Source organism: Sciurus carolinensis, chromosome 17 (assembly GCF_902686445.1).
Source record: "Sciurus carolinensis chromosome 17, mSciCar1.2, whole genome shotgun sequence".
Taxonomy (NCBI): Eukaryota; Metazoa; Chordata; class Mammalia; order Rodentia; family Sciuridae; genus Sciurus; species Sciurus carolinensis.
In genome coordinates this window covers 50,280,977-50,303,010 of record NC_062229.1, presented here as the reverse complement: position 1 = coordinate 50,303,010, position 22,034 = coordinate 50,280,977, and the positions used below count along the sequence as shown (strand labels likewise).

The following is a 22,034-nucleotide window of genomic DNA, read 5'->3' as shown; positions in this document are numbered from 1 at the left end:
GACTAGCACAAATATAGAGGAGGAAAGGTTTATTTGAGGGTGCACAGTTCCAGAGGTCTTAGTCCATAGGAAGCTGGCTCCATTCTTCAGGGTTCAAGGTGAGGCTGAACATCATGGTGGAAGAGTGTGGCAGAGGGAAGCAGCTGGCATCATCAGGAAGCAGAAAGAGAGAGACTCCACTCACATGTACAAATATGTACCCCATAGCCACACCCCCAATGAACCACTCCCTCCAGCCACACCCCACCTGCCTCCAGTTACCACTCAGTTAATCCCACCAGGGATTAATTCACTGATTGGGTTAAGACTCTCAAAACCCCATCATTTCTCCTCTGAACCTTCCTGCATTGTCTCACACAGGAGCTCTTGGGAGACAACTCACATCCAAACCACAACATCTTCTTAACTAACTTTATGGGTACGATCTGTTACAACAACATCCCCAAATCTGAGGAATTGAACACTCATTCCTTAACACTTGAAAGGCTCCTCAGGACAAGTGTGAAATCAAAACAGGGAGTTTCAACACACACACACACACACACACACACACACACACGGGGAGCTGGTGATCATTTGTAAAAAATTAATTCTGACCCTCAAGGAGGTCTGCCTGTGGAACAACAAAATGGGACAAATTCAGTGATAAAAGTCAAAGGAAGTTCTCAGTGAAAGGCAGCTCGCTGCCTAGTCAAAAAATACGGAAACCTCTGGTCCAGGATCATAAAACAGCGCCAGTCGGTCAGTATCACTCACACAAAGTGACCAAACATACCTTGTGTTGATTTTCCACCTCTGACTGTTCACACTGCCTCTGACACCTGAAGATTAGCTTCCCCCATCTTTTGAACCAGATTCTGGTACAACGAAACTCACAGAAGAAGAAGCCACAGTACAACTGGGACATTGAGATTGCCAAACCTCTCCATCACCCTCTGCATCCCAGGGCAGGCCAGACCCAGGAAAACCCCAAATGAGCCTTCAAGTACACCAAATGGAGTCTCTTCCATCTCAAGTCTTGGCAGGTAGCCATCACCATAGAATGCGACCTGATTTTCTAGCTCTTGGGTTCTGGCCCGCTGAGAGTGATTTTTCTTCCTGAATTCAGCCCAGGTAGGGAGTAAGTCACACAAATGCATATTTAAAAGCTGAATCGAATCCTTATTTGGAGAGCAAGGAATTAGCAGGGCTCAAGCAGTGGCTATCACTCGCCCGCTGTACTGATCTTTTATGAAAACACATCTTGGTGAAATATGCAATGATAATAATGAAAGCCCCTCAGGGGGGGCCCAGGAGAACAGGGAAATTCAAATTTATGTCAAAAACTGAATGTGAATGGGAAGAAAGATTACAACGCGCGCGCACACACACACACACACACAAAACCTTTAAAAGGTAAACATAAAAGAAACATCAGCTAAATTTATCTCTTTGTCAGTGAAAAATAGCCTAAGCCTTAGCCATAGCTATTGCCAATTCCTTTTCCCTCCATATTTCTTACTGGTACATTATAGTTGAACATAATGGTGGGATTTGTCATGACATATTTGTACATGCACACACTATAGCAATATAATCTGGCCACTATCATTCCCTAGTATTTTCCCTTCCCCTCCCCTCACCTCCTCCCTCCCCCTTTTCCTTTTCCTCTATTGATCTCCCTTTGATTTTCATGAGACCACCCTCCCCACCTTTCTTTTCCTTTTTCCTCTCTAGCTTCCACATAGGAAAGAAAACATACAACCCTTGACCTTCTAAGTTTGGCTTATTTCCCTTAACAGAATGGTTTCAAATTCTATTTTCCTGCAAATCCCATAATCTCATTTTTCTCTATGGTTGAATGAAACTCCACATTTTCTTTATCCCTTCATCCATTGATGGACACCTAGGCTGGTTCCATAGTTTGACCATTGTGAATTGTGCTGCTGTAAACATGGGGATGCACATATCACTACAGTATGCCAACTTCAATTTTTTTAGGATAAACACTAAGGAGTGGTATAGCTGGGTCATATGGTGGTTCCCATGCCTAATTTTTGTGAAACCTCCATACTGACTTCCATAGTGCTTATTCTAATTTGTAATAGGAAATGTTTACTAGGGAGGTGCACTGTCAAACAGCTTTGGGCAGTGAAAAAATATTTCATATCTCTGCTATTCAACTTGGTGGCCACAAGACACTTGGGAGCTAGTGAAACTGAGGAAGGGAATTTTAATTTTATCTAAGTTTGATTCATTTATATACACACATAAATAGCCACCTATGGCTAGTGGACACTGTTGGGGCAGCTCAGCTACGGACACTTCAGCCCAACAGCTGGCAATATTTGTTTTTCTTTCAATAAAATCACAATCCTAGTCAACCAATGTCTTAAATTGTGGCCCAAATTAGTACTTCTACATAGGGCCTGGCCACACTGAACTCTGCAACCTTAAAAGAAAAAGAAATTCTAAAGAAAGTGCTTCAGTGTACCATTTCCTGTAACTTTGTTCTGACTAACCGGCTGACATTTCTATTAGACGACGGTTTCACGTATTTGGAACTCTGTGCCTGTAGATGGATTTGGTATTCGTGAAACCAGAATGTCATAGTCTTTCCCTTTAAGGTCTCAAAAACCCGACAATGAGAAGTTAGAGCAAACAAACCTGGCTAAGTTTCAGTTTCCTCAAGGCTAACATGAAAATAGCATCAGTACTCACCTCTCATGCAGATTAAATTCAGATAAGGCATATAAAGCTCCCAACAATGCCCAGCAGAGTAAGCTCTCAGCAACTTCTAGCTGTACTTATTTTGTTAACAACAATCACAAAATGTGGTACTAATAAAGAATGGTGCTAAACAATGTAAGTTTACAGTTGGCAAAGTTTTCCTAGGTTCAAATATCTGTCTCCCAGGCTAGGCTAAAGTGGCCTCTAGTAAAATTCATCTTGGGGCCCTGACATTTTGGGACCTGCTGTCAAACTTCAGAGAAGCAATGGCCTAGATGGACACTGTGAGTTATTCAGTCAATGGGCAGGCCCTATGCTAAGCTCTCTATACTAGGTTGAGTGGAACAGTCCCCAAACCCAGCACAACATCTCAAGACTGCCCTATTGGTCATCTGACCCCCTGCAAAGCTTGGTCAGCACTGGGACACATTGAGGAAACGTAAAAATTTCATCCTGGATCCCACCAGGAAGACAGGTTAACTTTCTGCTTCCTGACCCAGCCAAGGTCAGGTTCTGTGGCAGGCCCCATGGAGAGGAATTAAGGTGTAAGGGGACCTGAGGGGGCCCAGCCCATTTTCTCAGCCAGGATAATAAGAGGGGTGTTGACAAGCCATGTTTCCCACTGAGAGGCCAAATCACTGTCACAGGAAAGCTGTTCTATGAGCCTTCAAAAAGCCAAATCTGACCTGTCTCACAAAGCAAACACAATCCCTTTCAACAGCCAGCTGCCCAAACTAGTGAAATCCAAGGGGAATCTCTACCAAATTCACATGGACAAGACCAACAGGCCAGAAATCCCACCAGGAATTTCTAAGCAGAAGTTTAGTGGAATTCTGTGGGGCCCAAGGGTTATTTTTCTTTTTATAGAAAGCACTCAATCAATCTTTCACAACCAAGGGTACATTCCCCAGTGGAATACCCTTCTCCGATCTCTAAAGATAAAATATTCATCAGATCATCTGCAATAAAATTTAAGCTTAAGCCCACTTCCTGGCAGAGTCAGGGACTCTTATAACCCCTCTACCTACAAAAACAACATGTTCCAGACTGTCTCAAGTGGTCCCAATTTCTGGGTCCCTCTGGCCCCAGGAGAACACTAATCAAACCATGGTCTTGAATTTGGGATAGGAAAACAGGATTGTGGTGTACTTTTCAAGAATCTCATACTTGTGTTCTTTCCTGGTAGGACTGTAAAATGGTAACACCATGTTGAAAAAAAATCTGGCAATTTCTTACCTCCTCTGGGACCCAGCAATTCACCCTATTTATCCATGAGACATGAGAACATATGTTCCTGGAAAGACTTGTGCACAAATGTTCAAAGCAGTGTTGTTCACAATAACAACAACAAACAAAAAATCCTGTGCAAAACCCACGTGTTCATTGACAGGGGAATATATAAACACACTGTGGTACAGACCTGCCTCTGAAATATTACACAGCAGTAAAAAAGACAAAATTACCAATATACACAACATGCTTGAATCTAAAAAACAACATACTGAGTAAAAGGAGCTTTACATCCTACTGTACACAGAATTCAATTTATATGAAGTTCAAGAACAGGCTAAACTAATGTATGCTAAAAAACAGCAGTGCTTGCTGTGGATAAAGTGGGGACGAGAAGTGACTGGCAATGGGGATGAAGAAACTTTCTGGGGCGATGGTAATGTTCTCTGTCTTGACAGGGACTAGGGTAACCCAAGGGCCTGCCTCTGTCAAACATTCTGCGAATGGCACTCTGAAGATTACTGCATTTCATTTTATGTATATAAATTTTTCCTTAAACCATGGTTGAACTTTCATAAAATGTGTGCTGAGATGTTTGTAAGTGACCTGTGCCAATGCCTGTAATTTACTTTAAAATGAATAAAACAATAAGCTGCTCTGATGGATGGGTTAAGGGGCAGATGGACAGAGGTATAATGATGCTAATATAACAAAATATTAATTAGAGTCAAGGTATGGTATTTGGGTGGTCTCTGTTCTTGTAACTTATCTTAAAAATGGGATGTGGAGTGGTGGAATAGAGTAACTGCCCTTCCCTTAGTCCACCAAGTGAGAAATTTGGCAAGGCACCCAGGACCACCACACCACGGGACCACCTAGTTTCAATTCTGATGAGAAGTGAAGACTGGAGGAACAAGTAGCTTTACAGGAACCCACATCACTCATGCCAAAGATTTTCTGCCTGTTTCCCTACAGACAAAGCAATTATTTGAACATAAGCCAAAAATTCCTGCTCCAGAGGGAGAAAAAGAACTCACTGACTTGTATTCCCAATTTATTCTATTTCAATTCCTGCATCAAACCTATTAGCCAACTGCACAATAATCCACTTCCATTTGCCCCATATCCATGCAGCCAAAAAACAAACAAAGAAAAACCAACCTAGTGACTCGCTATACAAATGCAGCCAGAGGATGATGTCCCAGTCCTGGGGCTGGAATTTCTCAGAAGGGCCAGAAACCCCACTGAAGGCAAAAGAGGATGCAGAGCTCAGTCTGAGGTTAGAGTGATTTCACTGAGGTTAGTGCATACGCACCAAAGAGCCCCAAACAACTTGTTGCTTAACCCCTCTGTGGGTTGGTGACATCTGGGGTCACTTGCACTTCCTTGGAATTCAGCTGTTCGAAAGTACAAATTAGGAATCCCAGTGGCAGGGGCACGTGGGGTGCATAGTGGCCCCATCCACAGGCCCAGAGGTCGCTCACATTACAACTGGCTTCCTTCCTGGCAAGGCCTCGCTTATCCTGAGATGACACGCGATGGCAGAGGTTGGAGACGCCCTAGTCTGACTGCACGCCCAGCATCTGAAAACTGCTGTACCAACGACAAGAGGAGGCTATTGCTGGGGACCAGGACAGACACTCACATACGGAGATCTGTGCCAGACTTAAAAAAAAAAAAAAAAAAAAAAAAAAAAAAAAAATTCTTTTGACCTGTTTATTTTTAAGCCCCCAAACAAACTCACTGACACCACCCAGTGTCCCTGGGAACCACCCACAGCTACAGAGGCAGCTGAGCCCAGCAACAGAGGCAGCAGAGAGCGTGCCTGGGTCTAGAACCTTGGCCTCCACGCGGTTCTCCCTGCCAAAGACAGTGATACCTGAGGTGAAGGGCACCAACCCTGGCCAGGGACCCAGGTGCGCGTGTCTGACAACCGGTTTGCTGAAATATACACCACCTCCTCCCTGCACTGACTCAAACCCATCCTAGTGTCCCCTGCACTAATGAAAGTAGTTTAGGATAAAGAGAAAATCTCTTAAAGAAGGGAAGATCCCCATTTGAGTGTCAGGGACTCTCCGCGTCTCGAGTCTCTGTGCCTACGGCGGTAGCAGTCCCTCTTCTGAGAGCGCGGCACGTCTGCTTCCCCCTATCCAGCGCCTGGGTCCTGGGTGCAAGCCCACCTCCGGGGCGCATGCACAGCGGCAGTCAGGCGCAGCTCCACGCCGCCCTATCCCACCCACCCCACCCCAGGCCCGCGCACTTCTGAAAACCTGGACTCCAACGCCTGACCTTTGCCGAGGACCCTTGCAGCAGTGTACTCCGAACCCACCTGTAGCCTCAAAACTCCCCCTCTGCGTCCTTCCTAGGCGCCCCTGAGAGCCCAAAGCTCACGACCCCCAACAAGCTACTCCCGAGTGCCTCTCCACAACGAGCCAGGGATGATGTTTTTTTTCCTCCAAAAAGTTGGTCTGAGACCCTGGCGTCCCATCGATCTGCCCGGGTCCCCATGCCACCCGGGGCAGGGGGGTTCAATTGGCACCTCTGGAGCCCCGGCACAGGACAACCTGCAGGGAGGTGCCACGGAGGGCTCGCCCTGCCCGCCGGGTACCTGGTCCTCAGGGCCAAAAGGAGGGGCCTGTGCACGCCGACACCCTGAGCCCTGCTGTGCCCCCACCTACCTTTCGCGACCGGCGGCGGAGAAGGCGCGGACTCGGGTTCCCTGAGACAGCGTGTTGCGTCCCGGGAGGAAAGTTTGTGCCATACAGAGGAGGCGGCGCACGGAGGACGTGGGCGCCAGTGGTGGGGGCAGAGGATGGTGGCGCGGCGTGCTCCTGTGTTAGTCCCTCGGGTGATCAGTGCTTGCGTCCCTCCCCGGAGCCCGCGGCCGCCGCGCTCCCGCTCACTGCGCCCTGCGCCCGGCGCGCTCCGGCTCCAGCCCCGACGCGCCCCCGCCGCCGCCGCGCGTCCGCCGGCTACACTTCCTCTTCCTCTGAACTCATGTGCAAAATATGCTGCGCTGCATCTTCAGGGGAAGCCAAGCGGCCCCTGACAGCCGCCGCGGGAGCAGTGGGCCCGCCCAGCGCCCCCTCCGCGCCCTGCGCCCTCTCGGAGTTCTGCGCTGCCACATCCACGCGGCCAAGCTGTGAGCGATTCTCGCCGCCTTACAACCCAGGGGTCCTAGGCTTACGGACCCTCCCTCTCGACCCCTCCTAACCAAGGTTGTGTGCAGTCAGGAGAGCCAGTGGGATACTAGGATCCCTCAAGATTTGAATCAGGATGCTGGAAGGGCGACTGCCATCAAGGTGCTGCTGTCTGGGGGCAGAGGGAGGGGAAACCTTAAGAGAGGACCATTCCTCCACCCCATTCCACAGGTGGGTGCGTCTCCAGTGCTGCCCAAGTTCGTTCTTGGAAGTTGGTGCTTCAGGAGAGGATTAATGCCACTGTTCCCTAACCGAACGCTATTGTACCTACTCCAGGTGTCCACAGGTCTGAGACTATCTGGGAATCATCTAGCTTGGCATCTTGAGGCCGCCCAGGGGGACGACATAAAGCGCCAGGGCAGGGGTGCATTACCAAAGTGAATATGTGAAGCATTGTGTCCATTCTAAAAGATTTTCTTTTTTGTGGGGGTTTTGGGGACTGAACCTGGACAGGATTTACCACTGAGCTACATCCCCGGCCCATTTTCTTTCTTTTTTTTTTTTTTTTACTTTAAGACAGGATCTCACCAAATTGTTTAGGGCCTCACTAAATTGCCGAGATTGTTGCCCTCAAACTTGCAATCATTCTGCCTCAACCTCCTGAGCCCCAGAGATTACAGGCATGTATCGGGAGTCCAGCAAGATTTTCTTCTTGAAACTGTTTAAACAAGGCAAAATTACCATGTAGAGGTTAAGAGCGGAATCCTAGAGCCAAATGGTCTGGGTTGGTTTCCTGGCCTCTGTGCTTACTCCTGTGTGACTGCTTTGGGCCTGTTCATTTGTCAAATAGCACTTCCCCATGGGTTATTAAATGTAAAGTATTTAGGAAGCACTCCATAACTTAGTTATTATTATTATAAAGAGACTGGAACAAGGAGGCTGAAATAATTTAGTTAATTATCTCCATTTTCTGGTTGGACAAGGAGGAGTTCCTAGGCATCTGAACCTCCATCCACCAGGGCTGGTTTAGGCCCCAGTGTATTTTAATAAGGTTCTTCTGGCACTAATAACACCCCCAGGGGGTAAGGAAGCACTATTTTGTTTTCAGTAACTTGTCTTGTTAGCACAGTTTCTCAGAGATATTCCCTTTACCCCTTCCAGTTGTCTTCCTCCCCTCCCTCCACCACTGGGTTTTTGCTGCTGTTGTTGTTTGTGTTTGTTTTGTTTTGGTTGGTGTTGTTTCCCCTTTTCCCTTCCCACCTATCACTTTCTGGCCGCACTCACTAGCATTACCCTGATTTTCTCCCTCCCCGCCCCCATACACACTTGAGCTTACCATTTTAGAGAAAATAATAAGACCAGGTGCCAGTCCACTCCCAGGTTCAAATAGTAGTGTGTGGAAAAAGGGTCCAGTGACACCCATCCATGAAGCCAAAGGGAGGGGTATTTATGTCACTTAATGATCCTGCCTGAGGCTTTGAGTTGCTGTCAGGGCCCCTCTGAAAAGTCAGGACCCCTCTGAAATCTTTCTGATCCTTTGATGGCCACTACCCTGGAAAAAGAAAGCAGCATTTATAGGTGTTAACCAGTAGTTCACATGTCAATACAGGGTATATAAGGGAAGAAAAAAGATAAAAAGGAGTGTCACATCACATGGTGGTACTTGGGGGAGGTAGTTGATTTAAGCAAATCATTCCCACTCTAAAAGAGTTTTGTACACAGTTGTGTTCTGGTGCGTGGTTTCTTTTGAAACACCAGGTCCTTCAGGTTAATAAGCTATTCTGATTGTTTCCATTTTTTTCCACTCAATATTTTCCTGGGTACTAATGCTGTGTAATTGCTTGGATCTTTGTCTTTGAGGATTTTCTAGAACTCTTGACCTTTCTTCCTAAATATTCTGATTCTTCCTATCTAGCACATAGTAGGTGTTCAGTGAACATTTATAGAATTAAATGGAAGAGGCATTAGCATCCAGAGCTTTTAAAGCTCTGTGTAACCCACATTCGGCAATTCCTATTCTCTTTCACCTGAATATCCAGCGAGGAGCCAAATGTTGTATTCGCTTATGTTATAGAGGAAGCCACCTTGATTTTCCACTTGGCTGCCACGAGCTGGCCAGCCAGGGAACAGATCCTGGGCAGCTGGGCCTTACCTCTAACTGACCTCGTCTACCCAGCATCAACCCCAAAGATGCTGGAACTGTATCCTGGTGGGTTACCTTGGCAACCTCACAATGTCATCTGTTAGAATGTCCTAGGGCGGCAGCTTTTAATTCTATCACAGCGGTCTCATCAGGGGTCATGTAATAGTGCTGTTTTTCCTCTGCTCACACTTCCTCCCCCTATGATTTAACACTAAGTACTTGGGGAGGGAGCCGAACACGGGGAAAACCAAGCTATTACTGCACGACAGGTCACAGATGTCCCCAGAACTGGGGTCCCGAGTGATCTAAATCAATAAAATGCAGGCCCCGAGTTAATGGGGCAGCTGGTTCTTCTTGCCCCCACCCCCATGGAAAGAAGAGGAGTTGAGCCAGTCTAGGCAAGTGTAAGAAACAACCGTGGCCAGACTGCACAATTTTTATAAAAAGCTCAGTTAAAGGAGTCCCTGCTGGTGCAATTCTTTCTTGGCCTAAGCGGCACCACCCAACTCTGGAGATGATTGAGCCCATGGGTACCAGCCGCTGAGCAGTTTTGCTATATCCTAGCTGTGCTGAGGCTTGGAAGGAAGGACGATCCTTCTATTCTGCCCACCTGCTTCCCACCCCAACCCATGCCCAGCCCCATAATCTCACTGAACTCAACTATGCCTTTACTCCCAAATCTACTCAAAATAACTCCATTCCCCATTATTCTGTAGAGAACAATAGCAACATATGGCAGAAAATGAGCCCATCAAAAACTTTGGGACTTAAAGAGTTATTGTCTGAATTGTTTATTTACAGGACCACAAAACCCAGAACTTATACCCACCACTTGAATGGCAGCATTTTGGGACTGGTAAGAGAGATAAGAAAACTCAGCTCTACCCCAGAGGTACAAGAGTTAGTCATCTTTATTATCACCTTTAATATTTTAAGTGGTTTTATAGCCATAGTGAGATCACAGTTTGGCCAGTGTTTTATACCACACAGTCACCAGAAGCCCCATGGAGGGTAGGCAACAATGACTCCTGTAAGGAGACAATGGCAGAGGCTCCTGTGCCCCAGAGCCAGGGATTTCGGAGGAGTTCCCTGCCCTTTGTTCATTGTGACAGGCACAGCCCTGACAAGCTCTTGCCACCAGGTTACATTGGAGCAGAACGCACTGGTGCCGCTGTCAAAACATGCCTTTGACTCCCTCAGTGGTGTGGGAGTGTGAATTAGGATGGGGGACAGGGAGCTTGTTAGGGTGTTTTCTGCACATGCATTGATCTGCCAAGGCCAGGCACTCTTGTCCAAAGTATAGTCAAACTGATACTTTGAAAATGCCACCCACAGGCATCACCAATTTGAGAAAAGGTTGAATGACAGCCAAATATTCCATTCATTCCCATACAAAAAATATATATTTCATTATTATTATTATTATTATTATTATTATTAATTATCCAGCTCCTGAATCCACTCCTCATTTTACCTCTGAATTCCCAGTCTGAGTCAGGCAATTCAGGAAGCAGGAGCCCTCCTGTGGCTGAGACAGAATTTGCTCTCTGGAGCAAAGAACCATTAGAGACTGAATTTCAGGAATATCATGTGAAGCATGCTGCTATTTGCAGCCTTGTTTCCCTCAGCTGCCTCGAGAATTGTCTGGCTTTGCCAGAAGCCATCCATATCCACCCTTCTTCATGGTTTAGTCCACTCGTGAGATGCATTTGTGGACTGACATTTGTGAACAAATTATTATTAGAGACAGGATGATTTTACACATACACACACACAATGTGTTCCACAGCTGTCAAAAAGAAAAAAAGAAAAAGAGGGATTGTGGGGGAAATTGTTATAAGAATATTAGGATGTTATTTGTATGTATTGATTGATATTCTCCTTCCACCACCTCTCCTCCGCCTCCCACTAACTGCACTGTACTATCTGACCTTCTTCCCATCAATGTAGACAGGGAGAGGACACAGAGTTGACATTAGGGAGAGTTAGCATAAAAATACCAGAAAAATAAAAGTCAAACTCTTGGCTTATGGGTTTCCAAAGTCAAGGTCCAAATATAAAATGGACAGATATGAAAAAATAGGAAATCAAGCAGAACCACTGTTCCCTACCATATCTCTTATCCTTCCACTACCCACCCACCATCCCATACACACATGCCTTCCAAGAACCCATGAAAGCTGCCAGACTAGAGAAAGGGGAGCAAGGAGAGTCAGAGGGGATATATCACTAGGGAGGGACTGGGAGGACTCAGGAACTGACTGGAGTCAGAATTCAAAAGCCCACCACCCCCAACTCAAGTGAAAATTATCCCTCCATATCCTTGGGAGTCTTGTGCAGAACTGTTGAGCTGTGGGAACTTATGCAGAGGGAGCACTGTAGACCTTCAGCGAAGAAGGACAGGTGCCATTCTCCCACTGACACTGGGCAATGAACTCCCATCAGCAGCCAGAGCACAACCTATGAACCATCTGGAAAGAGTAACTCTTGTTCCATAGGTTCAGCACTCACTTAATAACTGGGATGTCCATAAGCCCTTGAGGTGGAGGGGACAGCCCTGGTACTCCAAGAGGCAGCGAGAAGATCCAAACTCATGAAACTTCCCATCAGGCCTGAACTTAGAAGAACCTGGATGAACCAGCTCAGGATCTCCCTTATGAGGCAGCACTTGATTGTCATCTATGCTGTCCCCCAAGTATTTGTTCCTCCACTTCCATGGAAATTGCTCTCCTGGCTCCTTGTGATTGCAAGAAACTGTAACTCATTCTGGTTGATGAATTATGAGCAGAAGTGATATGTATCATTCCCTAATAATTAGTTAATTGTTAGGACAAGATCCTCCAGGCCTCTCTCTTCCCTCTATCAAGGCCTCTGGCAACATTTCATATGATACTGCTCATCAGTCAATGTTACCGAGTGACTGTGAGAAGCTAAGCCCTTTATCTGGCCTGTACTGATTATATAACATGAATAAGAAATGATTTATTTGTAAGCTAATGAGACGACAAAATTGTTTGTTTCTGCAGCATAACCTAACCTATCCTAACTGATATACCCTACTAGAACCCATGGTGCATTCTGGAAGGCAGCACAATCTTATATGGGAGCTGGAAGACCAAAAAGAGGGATCCAATTAGAGGAGCATTTCCCGCATAACCTGGAATCCTAGTAATTCTCCAAGCACCCTGTAAGAAAAGCCTATAATCCAAACAGCAATAAAAGTGATCACCTAATCCGTCATTTAAAAAATTTCTATTGAGGACCTGCTATGTGCCAGCACTATGTTAAGAACAAGCACTGTTCCTGCCCTCAGAAAGCGTTCGCACTACACCCTCAGCAGTTATCCATAGATCTAAAATGAAATAACGCCTAGAGAAATTGGGAGACTTGCCTAAGTGACACAGTCAATAAATGCCTAACTGGAACTTAAGCTGACTCCAAATTTTGAGCTCTCTTCACTCTTCTGACTACTTTAAAATAACAATCAGTATAGCTTTAAGTTTGCTCTAAAGAGTAAGTGGAATTCAATTCCAGGCTACCTTGTCTCCCTCCTTAATGTTTACTGATACCTGAAACTTCTCATTCCATAATTAGTACCTCAAACAAGGCTTGACAAATAATAGGCATTCTGTAAATGTTTGTTGACTGAGAAAAGCATGCGTGAATGAATAAACGAGTGAATTGAGAGGCTTAAATAATTGCAACTATTGATTGAAATATTGGAGGCATTCGATCTTACTCATACAGAATCATAACCAAAATTTCACTCTTGTGCCTGCTATGAAGGAATCATTTTGGAAGTACAGATTGATACTTTTTAAAATCCCAGTATTTCCTGCTGTTTCCTGTTAATTCTCCCTTTTTTAAATCAATTTGGAAACCAGCTTAACTATGTGGCATCTGAAACCCAGGAATGGTTGTTTTAAAGGAAAGATTTTTTAAAAAATCTTGGACGTCTCAAAAATCTTGGACTCTTGAGTTTCAAATATCCAAGGCAACTCAGAATTTAGAAGAAGAAAAGAAAGGAAAGAGGGTGTGAGAGAGGGAGAGGCAGGCAGCAAAAAAGTGTCCCCATCCCCTCAGATGCAATAACACATATCCAGATTGCAGAGGGAGAAAAGGCTGTGAAGGGAAGCAGGAGGGAGCACACGGTAAAAGGTGAGCAACAACCTGCGCCTATGGCTTATTCAAGAGGAAGGGCAGCAAGTGTCACTGACTTCAAAGTAGTTTGTATTGAACCAACTATCCTACAGAGAAACTCTAAACACAACTCTCTGCAGACAGTGGAAAGTGACTACAAATAGGCAGAAACTAGACAGGAACTGACATTTAGAAAATGGAAGCATCAGTGGGAGGGTTTCCCACATTTTTATGGCTTTTCAGCAAGGACAGACCTCAATTAGTGCCCCAGAGGGTGCCAAAACTTGGACAGAAACCCACAGTCATGCCACCTGAAGAATCAGAGGACAGAGTTCACAGCGACCACTGCAGCTGACGATAGAGACCTGAGGAACCCCCCAGGGTTCCCTGGACCCCCAGCATACCATGGAGACACAGATGACCCCTGATGTGACAATACTGAAGTGCTAAAGGACTCTAGTCCCACAAAGATGCCCGTGAAGGTACAAAAGCAGCAAGATACTCTCTTGTCCTGCAAAAAACAGGGAAGTTAGCTGAGGGACCTGCCCAATGGAAGCCTGGTGACCAACCTGAGGGACGCTACAGCAGAGAGCAGAATGAAATGCCAGTAGGCCACCAGATGCTGTGAAGATTCCCTCAGACGCCACCCTGGATGTGGAGGACACAGATCGGGGCAGTACATCCTATTCATGCCTTCGCCCAGAACTCCAGGCAGCTGGGACCGAACTTAGAATTGATTAGATACAAGTTTCTGTCACCTCTCTCATCCTCTGATATGGGCTTAGAGAAACAGAAGGTAAGTTTTATTCCTAGCACCCCTGAGTACCTACTAATATGCTAATATTCTAATGCTAATATGACCTAAATGTGTGTGTTTGAAGCAAGGGAGAAGTTGACAGTTGAAGGTTGATGGATGATCCACAGATAGGAACAGAAACTCCACCTAGAGTTATTTCCCCCATGACTTTCGGGGACAGTTCAGGCTCTTAAGCATGAGCCCAGCTTCTTCAGATACCTGCTCCTCCGCCCCCTCCAGCACAATTTCATGTACAGGGATGTCCTCCCGCAAGATTTTGTTAACTGAAGTTTGTCTGCATAGCCATTTATTCTTCTCCTATTTCCCCAACCACTGAGGGTTCTGATCCAGTCACTTTGTTGCCATGAAAATACCCTGGCTTTTAAAATAATACAATGAAAGAATGAATGGACAAATTTGAATGAAAGAGTGAGCAAGTGACTGCAGTCATGCCAGGAACCTGTGCTTGCCTCTTGGGTTAATCTGGTTTCTTGCAAAGCCTGCTCTTTCCCTCCTCCTGACTCCTGCTCTCCGATCCCTCTGCAGAGGCATTTAGAAGGTTTGAGTGTCATGGCCCTGGCCCATTTTCCTCCCTCCCATTGTCTAGTCGACTTTCTACTCAGCTGAAATGGAGGTTTTGGAATAGCCCTCTCTGTCAATCACTGCCGAGGTCCTTTCTTTCAGCCCTGGAGTGTCCAGGCCCATGTATGGCAGGCTGACAGCCCTGCCAGCCAGGGAAAAGCATTAGAGACGCTTTTTAACAGGACTAAAATCCTGGTTTTGGCACCCGGCCCTGGCTGAGGAACAGCTGGATGGCAGTAGGCCAGGCTCAAACATCTGCCTTCTTCTCTGGGCATTAGTATCAAGCATCGTTGTTAATGCTATTATTAAGGAATTATCAATATTTTACAAGTGTTGCCACTTCTTGAAAAGACAGCTAATTAAGTCAGGCAGGACAGGACCTCGGTGGTCAAGACACAACAAGGGAGGGCCTTATTCTCAACTCCCCTTTCCTCTCAAGGTCATTACACTGATTATCTTAAAGAGAGCAAGGCTGAATCCGAAAGGCACGGCTCCCCTTGTCCTTCCTATAATCCCAATCTAGTCCCCAAGCAAGAGTCCTTAAGTAACTTTCATTGTGGATAATTAAGAGCGTGCCAACCAGGGTAGGGTTTGTATTGCATTCCAGAGAGATGGGCTCTGGTCACCTTAAGGTGTAAAGAAAATTATAAACACACATTTGGATAGCTCACAGGATTCACGGGCACACTGAGGAACCAGGCTGGAGCCGTGGCTGTTTTCTAAAGGTGGCCCACAGCTATGTCTCTGGCCTCACTTGCTCTTCCAGAGCCCTCATTCTTCCTCCAGGAGGTAGAGACTAATTCTTTTCTTCTCCTTCATCTGGGCAGTCTGTGATACCTTTGTGACCAATGTAAAGCCACATAAAGCAAAACTGTATGATTTCTGTGGCTGGAAAGTAAGGTTTCCACCTAGATAGCTGGAATATATTCACAAACAGCTACCATGCAAGCAATCCAACAGCTCCAGGCCACCATGTTTTGAGGACTCCTAAACTGGCCAACACCAAGACCACAGAGAGGACTTGAGATCACATGGAGAGAGAGAGAGAAACAGAGGAAGAAATGCCCAGCCAGCCCTCAGCCACTCCAGCCCCTCAGGGACTTAAACTGTAGGAGAGACTTGAGTCAGAACTACCCACCCAGCCCAGCCTTCCCCAGATCCGGACCACAAATATTACAAAAAATAACAAAAGTATTATTGTTACTTTGGGCCACTGTGTTTTGAGATCAGTGGTGATACAGCTGATCAGTCAACAGAGCAATCAGGAATGAAGACATACAAGAAAAGGATCAGAAATGACTTGTTCCAACAGGACCTTCTCAGGAGCTTGATTCCTGCCACCTCTCCCAGAGTTCACACTGCTCGGTCTCTGGTTCTATAGAAATGTATAAGAAAGTGGACAATGCAGGGCTCAGTTGGTAGAGATATAGCTCAGTGGGTAGAGTGCTTGCCTTGAAAGCACAAGGCCCTGGGTTCAATCCCCAGCACCACAAAAGAAAAATAAATAAATAAAAGAAAGTGAACAATGCTTGTGAACCCCAAAACATCAGAGTGTCAGATGGATTATTTTCTTAAGGGCAAAGTTAATAATCTAAAGCCTCAATTGTGCAAAATGATCTCCTCCCTCCCCAACCCGTGCCATTCACTACTTGTTCCACTGTCAACCAAAACTAAGTTGGGTGCTCTTCTGTCTGGGTAGACCCCTATCTTGTGACCACATGCAAATTTATTTTTAAAAGGATACTACAGTCTAAATGTTCCCACAAAAATCATTTGGAGAATTAATCCCCATTGTAAGGTATTAAGTAGGTAGAAATTCAATCCGACTATGGTGTTTTTGAGGTGAGACATTTGGGAAGTAATTAAGGTTAAATGAGGCCAGAAGTTTGGAGCCCTAATCCAATGGGACTAGTGTCCTTTTAAGAAGAGCAGACACCTGAGCTAGGATGTTCTGGCCACAGGATGCCCTGTACTACAGAGTGTCCATCAGCAAGGACCTCACCAGACACAGCTGCCTGAACCAGAGCTGAATAAACCTCTTTTTCTTATAAATTACCCAGTCTGTAGTATTCCCTTATAGGAGAAAACAGACCCAGACAGGGGCTGTATTTGGAGGGGGGTGGGTGTCATTTTTTATTTTGAAAATGTTGGTTGAAATATTCAAGAAAAATACCTCTAAACCCTTTAAAACACACACACACACACACACACACACACACACACACACACACACTCACACTTGCGGCCTTCGCATATTAAGACTCATCAACCTCAAATCATTTGGAGAGACAGCCCTGTGGCCCACAAGGGGACTATGATAAAAAGTGTTCCTGCTAGTTTTTGAGAACCTCTAGCTTACCTTGGCTTCCAGTTCCTATTTTTGGTTCTCATTATGACACTTAGAAGAAACCTTCATTAGCATTTTTACTTAAACAAAACCAAGATACAATTAGCAGCTGCTTCAGGGTTTTCAAACCCTGACATCTGGGAATTTCCCGGAAAGCATTATTAATATTACAAGCAAAATGTGTTCAGGAGGGGAAATATAGCCCTTGACTCATCTGCCTGACCACACAGCAAGCACAGCACCTCCTATTCTCCATGCACGACCCTCCTGGATGTACCCAAATGACTATAACTACACACCAGTACCCATGCTGCCCCATTTCAGGATGCTGGAAACCTGGAGAGCCACAGCCTGCCTGCCTGTGTTTGCCAGTGGGAACATCAACAGCTGTTGCTAAGACTTGATTATTTTGGGGTTGCCAGACAGGACCAAGCAAGATTAGGTCAAAATACATATTTGATAAAGTTTTAGGATTGGCATCTTGGGTCATGTTTCAGATCTTATCGCTGAATAACAAATGCATTGATCTAAAACAGAAACGACCTTTTAAGATTTTCTCATGGTGTCTGTGCAGCAGGAACTCCAGAAAGGCTCAGGTCGGGGGGGTTTGGCTCAGGGTCTTTTACATGACTGTTGTTAGACGAAAGACCCTGAGATGGAGCAGAGTGCAAGATGCTGGAGTGGCCAGGGCTGGCAAAGTCTGTCCCTTTCCCCGCTTCTCCCCAGGCCTCTCTAAGTGGTATCTCTATGGGCTAATCAGAACCCTCACACAGAGGCCAAAAGTTCCATAGAAAAATTCCTATGAGCAAGGCAGAAGCTCCACCTTCTATGACCAAGCCTCGGAGCCACAGACAATCACTTTCACCATACTCTGTTGGCCAAAACAAGTCCACCCAGAGGACAGGGATACCCACCCAAGTGAAGAAGGACCTTTTAGAAAGAACTTGTGATGGGAAGTAGTGTGTCGGCCATATTTGAAAATGGTAATTTTGCTGCAGATTGAGTGCCCTAGAAGCAGAAGTTGAAGTAAGAATTCTCGTGTGAGTCATTTATGAAGGAATAGGGAAGGAGAAGCTAAACATGGATATAGTTTCAAGCAAAAACTCCTTGAGCCTGGTTTTGCAGGAAGGGCTGGCACATGCATTATCTGCAGCATCTGTCCCGCCATGAGGCAAAAACATTAGGACTTTTGTAAATGCACATCAGTCAGTCACTACCTTAGGGAAGCCCCAGGTACCTGGGTTATAACCCCCCGTGACCTCATCACATGGTGACTCCAGTTGCTCAAGGGAATTTTTCAGGCAAGTTTTGCTGTATGAGACCTTAATAGCAGTTGGTAGAAAGGTCACTGAAGATCGGAAAAGAGCCTCAAGAACCTCTGCTACACTAGGGTGTGAGGGCTAATTTCTGTAGTGACTAGCAGGTAAGGAGCTGAGTTTCAAGGTAAGTTCGAGAGGGTGGTCCTCAGGATGGACGGTGTTGAAGAGTTGAGTAGAAAGTACATGCTTGGGGCATCCAAAGTATCTAATTCATCCAGGATTTGGGGACTCAGTCAGAAGACACTTAGGATCCACTTAAACTGGCTTAAGCATAAAAAGAAAATGTATTGGTTCATGAAATGTAAAAGTCAATAGAAGGTGCTAAAGCAAGCTGGATCCAGGGCTCCAAGTACTTTCAAGATCTGGTTGGCTCTTTCTCTCTCTCTCTTCTGCTCTCAGCTCTTCTTTCCTCTTTGCGGATTCTATTCTCAGGGAGTTAGGCCTTTTTAGATGGCCAGATGACTACCAGTGATGCCAAGCTCATTTCCTCTTCTCTCAGCAACTCCTGTAAGAAAAGGGTCTTCCTTTTCCAGCCAGCGTACCAAAGTCCCATCACTGAGTGTCATTGTCTCTGATTAGCCTGATTGGTCCCTGAACGAATCACTGTGAATGATGTGATGTGACATTCTGATTGGCCAGGCCTGAATCACATACCCACCTTGGGAATGAAGATGTAGTTGATTCTCTTAAAAAAGCACGAATTGAAGGTAAAGGAGAGGCAATGTCACAGGAAAGGCAAGGAGCACTTACCAGAAATGGGATAAGACTAGAAAGGGATAACATAACAGGAAATTCAAGACCACACCAGAATCCAGTCGCTGGTGAACTAGAATAGCAGAGTTACAAGGATCATGGTAGACACACTGACTCTATTCAGAGTCAGACATCCCTGAGCCTACGTTGACTCCAATTCCTCTGCCTGGGGAGAATCTCGATTCCAGAATTTGGAGCCAGAGTCATGCATGTGAAGAGTTAGCCACCCAGGAGAAGCTGTGTTGCTCTGCTTTGGGGGCTGGAGGATTTGAAAACAGGTCAAACAGCCGAACCATTTTGTTCTCCAGAGGGGGTCCTTAATGACCACCCAAACTTTAAAAACTCTACCAGTAGGTTTTGTTTGATCAAATCTCTGATTAAGATTTGAAATCTGTAAAATAAGATCATTGAAGAAAGTCAAAGAAGTTGATTTTAATTAACCAGGAGAAACAAACTGAAGCACATACACGCAACAGAGATGGGAGAGTATTTTAATTAAGTCATCTTTCCTATTAAAGAAAGATGGTAACTAGCCATTCTTGGGCTCTACTGAGGATGAAATAAAAAGCAAATCAGCTTAATTGAGCCACCGGGGAATTAAACATGAGAAGGAATTCTTTGTTCATCATTGGCCTAAATTTTAAGCTCTATTTAATTGTAAGATTCCTCTGGGTAAAGAGTTGTGTCTTCCTCATCTTCTCCAAAGTCTGAATGGAAGGATAACTGAAAACTCTGAGAGTAAATCAGAAAGACAAAGACCTGAACTAGCTTTTTTGAGATTTTATGTCTGACTACAGATGAATTTATTGTATCAGATATATTTTGATTGCAAATACCAGATAACCTGATTTTGGTGGTTTAAACAAATGGCAGTGGTGGGGGAGTGTTACTCATATAACAAAAGTTCAAAGGCAACAGCAGCCGGCTCGGTTTATAGCTCATGATGCTTTGGGCTTTTCCCTCACAGTTGCAAAATGGCTGCTGTAACTCCAGGTATCACAACCATCAGAAAGATGAAGGAAGAGGGAAAAGACAATATGCATATCAGGGAAAATATATAACTGTCCAAGAATCTCAGAGTAAACATACACTTATGTCTTACTGGTCAAAATGTGTAACCTGGCCACCCTACCTGAAAGATAGCTTTGGGAAAGAGGTTTAGAATAGAGATTAGATCAACCCAATCCACAGTAGTTGCATTATTTTTGCAAATATATACCTGTGAACAAGGTGTGGACACGTACATATTTACTATGGTCAGTCTTCTTACTCCTGGGATTTATATGGATCACTTATCCCTCTCAAACTCAGCTTCTCTTATTACTTGTTCACAGTTGGCTCTGTATGTAGGTTTGGGAAGTACTTCTCCCCAGGCTTAATCATGAGATGCTTGATCCCCAAAGATGGCTACTCTGGCCACAGGTGTAAGCACATGACCTATACCTAGCCATTCCTGATAACCCAGTTACCCAGTCCCGGTGATTAGCCTATCACATGACCCTAGCAAAACCAACCAATTACTCCTCCCCCAGGATTTTATAATATTTAGATTTAGAGAAAAGAATCTCTTATCATTTTTGATGATAAAGCTGAAAACAGGATCTACTGGCCAACATCTCCCTGCCATGTGGAGAAAGCATATCTTTAAAGGAGAAAATGAGGCCCCACAGAAATGTACAGTTTAAAAAACATGCGAGAGGGCTGGGGTTATAGCTCAGTGGTAGAGTGCTTGCCTAGCACGTGTGAAGCACTGAGTTTGATCCTCAGCACCATATAAAAATAAAATAAATAAGATTTTAAAAGTATTGTGTCCATCTACAACAAAAAACATTTTCAAAAAATTAAAAATAAAAAAATAAAAAATGATAAAGTCTCACTGCTCTAGGTTTTACTGCCTGTCTTGGAAAGCCTGCAAGTTACCTCACCATGTTGTCCAAGTTGTCTATGGTTCTGGGTTCTGGGGATATTCGTGGGCTGGTGCATGCGATCCGCCTGCTCCTAGAGTTCACTAATACATCCTATGAGGAGAAACAGTATATTTGTGGGGAAGCTCCTGAATATGATGGAAGCCAATGGCTGAATGTGAAGTTTAAGACAGACTTGGACTTTCCTAATCCTCCCTATCTCATGGATGGGAAGAACAGAGTAAAGCCATCTTGCACTACATCACTCACAAGCACAACATGTGTGGTGGATCCAAAGAAGATTCGAGTTGACATCACAGGGAACCAAATAATGGATTTCCACATGCAACTGGTTCACCTCTGCTACAACTCTGACCATGAAACAATGAAGCCTCAGTACTTGGAACAGCTACCTGGACAACTGAAACTTGGTCCCCTTATTCCTGGGGAAATACTCATGGTTCACAGGGGAAAAGGGAAAAACTTACCTTTGTGAATTTTCTCACCTAAGATGTCTTAGACCAGAACCATATGTTTGGGTTTAAGTACCTGAATGAATTTCCAAATCTGAAGGCTTTTCTGTGCCGCTTTGAGGCCTTGGAGAAAACAGCTGCCTACTTGCAGTCTGACCACTTCTTCAAGATGTTCATCAATAAGATGGTCAAACGGGGCAACAAGTGTATTTGCTGAGCAAGAGAAACTGCTTGTTTTGATCCATCCTGAACCCAGGGACCTGTACTCTTCTCTGCTCATTCCAATAAGTAACACTTAGGTTAAAAATAATTAATTAATTAATTAATTAACATAAAAAGCATGTGAAAACAAGTGGGAGAGAACTGTTGCCAATCTTGTTTGTGTCTTTGAATCCGGTTGTGGATAGACATCCACCTAGGTGGCCCATAAATTCCCCTTCTTGCTCTCGCTGGTGTAGTTGAATTTCTCTCCACTGCATGTAAAAGTCTTGATAAAAT

General features: G+C 45.0%; 1 protein-coding gene and 1 pseudogene across 2 annotated transcripts in view; one reads left to right on the top strand and one right to left on the bottom strand.

The window, feature by feature from the left end:
* The window catches only part of Rftn1 (raftlin, lipid raft linker 1), a 201,752-nt gene extending 194,841 nt beyond the window's left edge, over positions 1 to 6,911 (bottom strand). Inside the window, exon 1 of one of the 2 annotated variants that reach the window (XM_047532384.1) lies at positions 6,618 to 6,911. The gene's annotated coding sequence lies outside the window, so the exon portion shown is untranslated. The remainder of the gene's footprint in view (positions 1 to 6,617) is intronic. The other variant, XM_047532383.1, reaches the window with a different exon arrangement.
* A 14,174-nt stretch (positions 6,912 to 21,085) lies between these two features.
* LOC124969134 (glutathione S-transferase Mu 5-like) lies at positions 21,086 to 21,753 on the top strand (annotated as a pseudogene).
* The last annotated feature ends 281 nt before the right edge of the window (positions 21,754 to 22,034 follow it).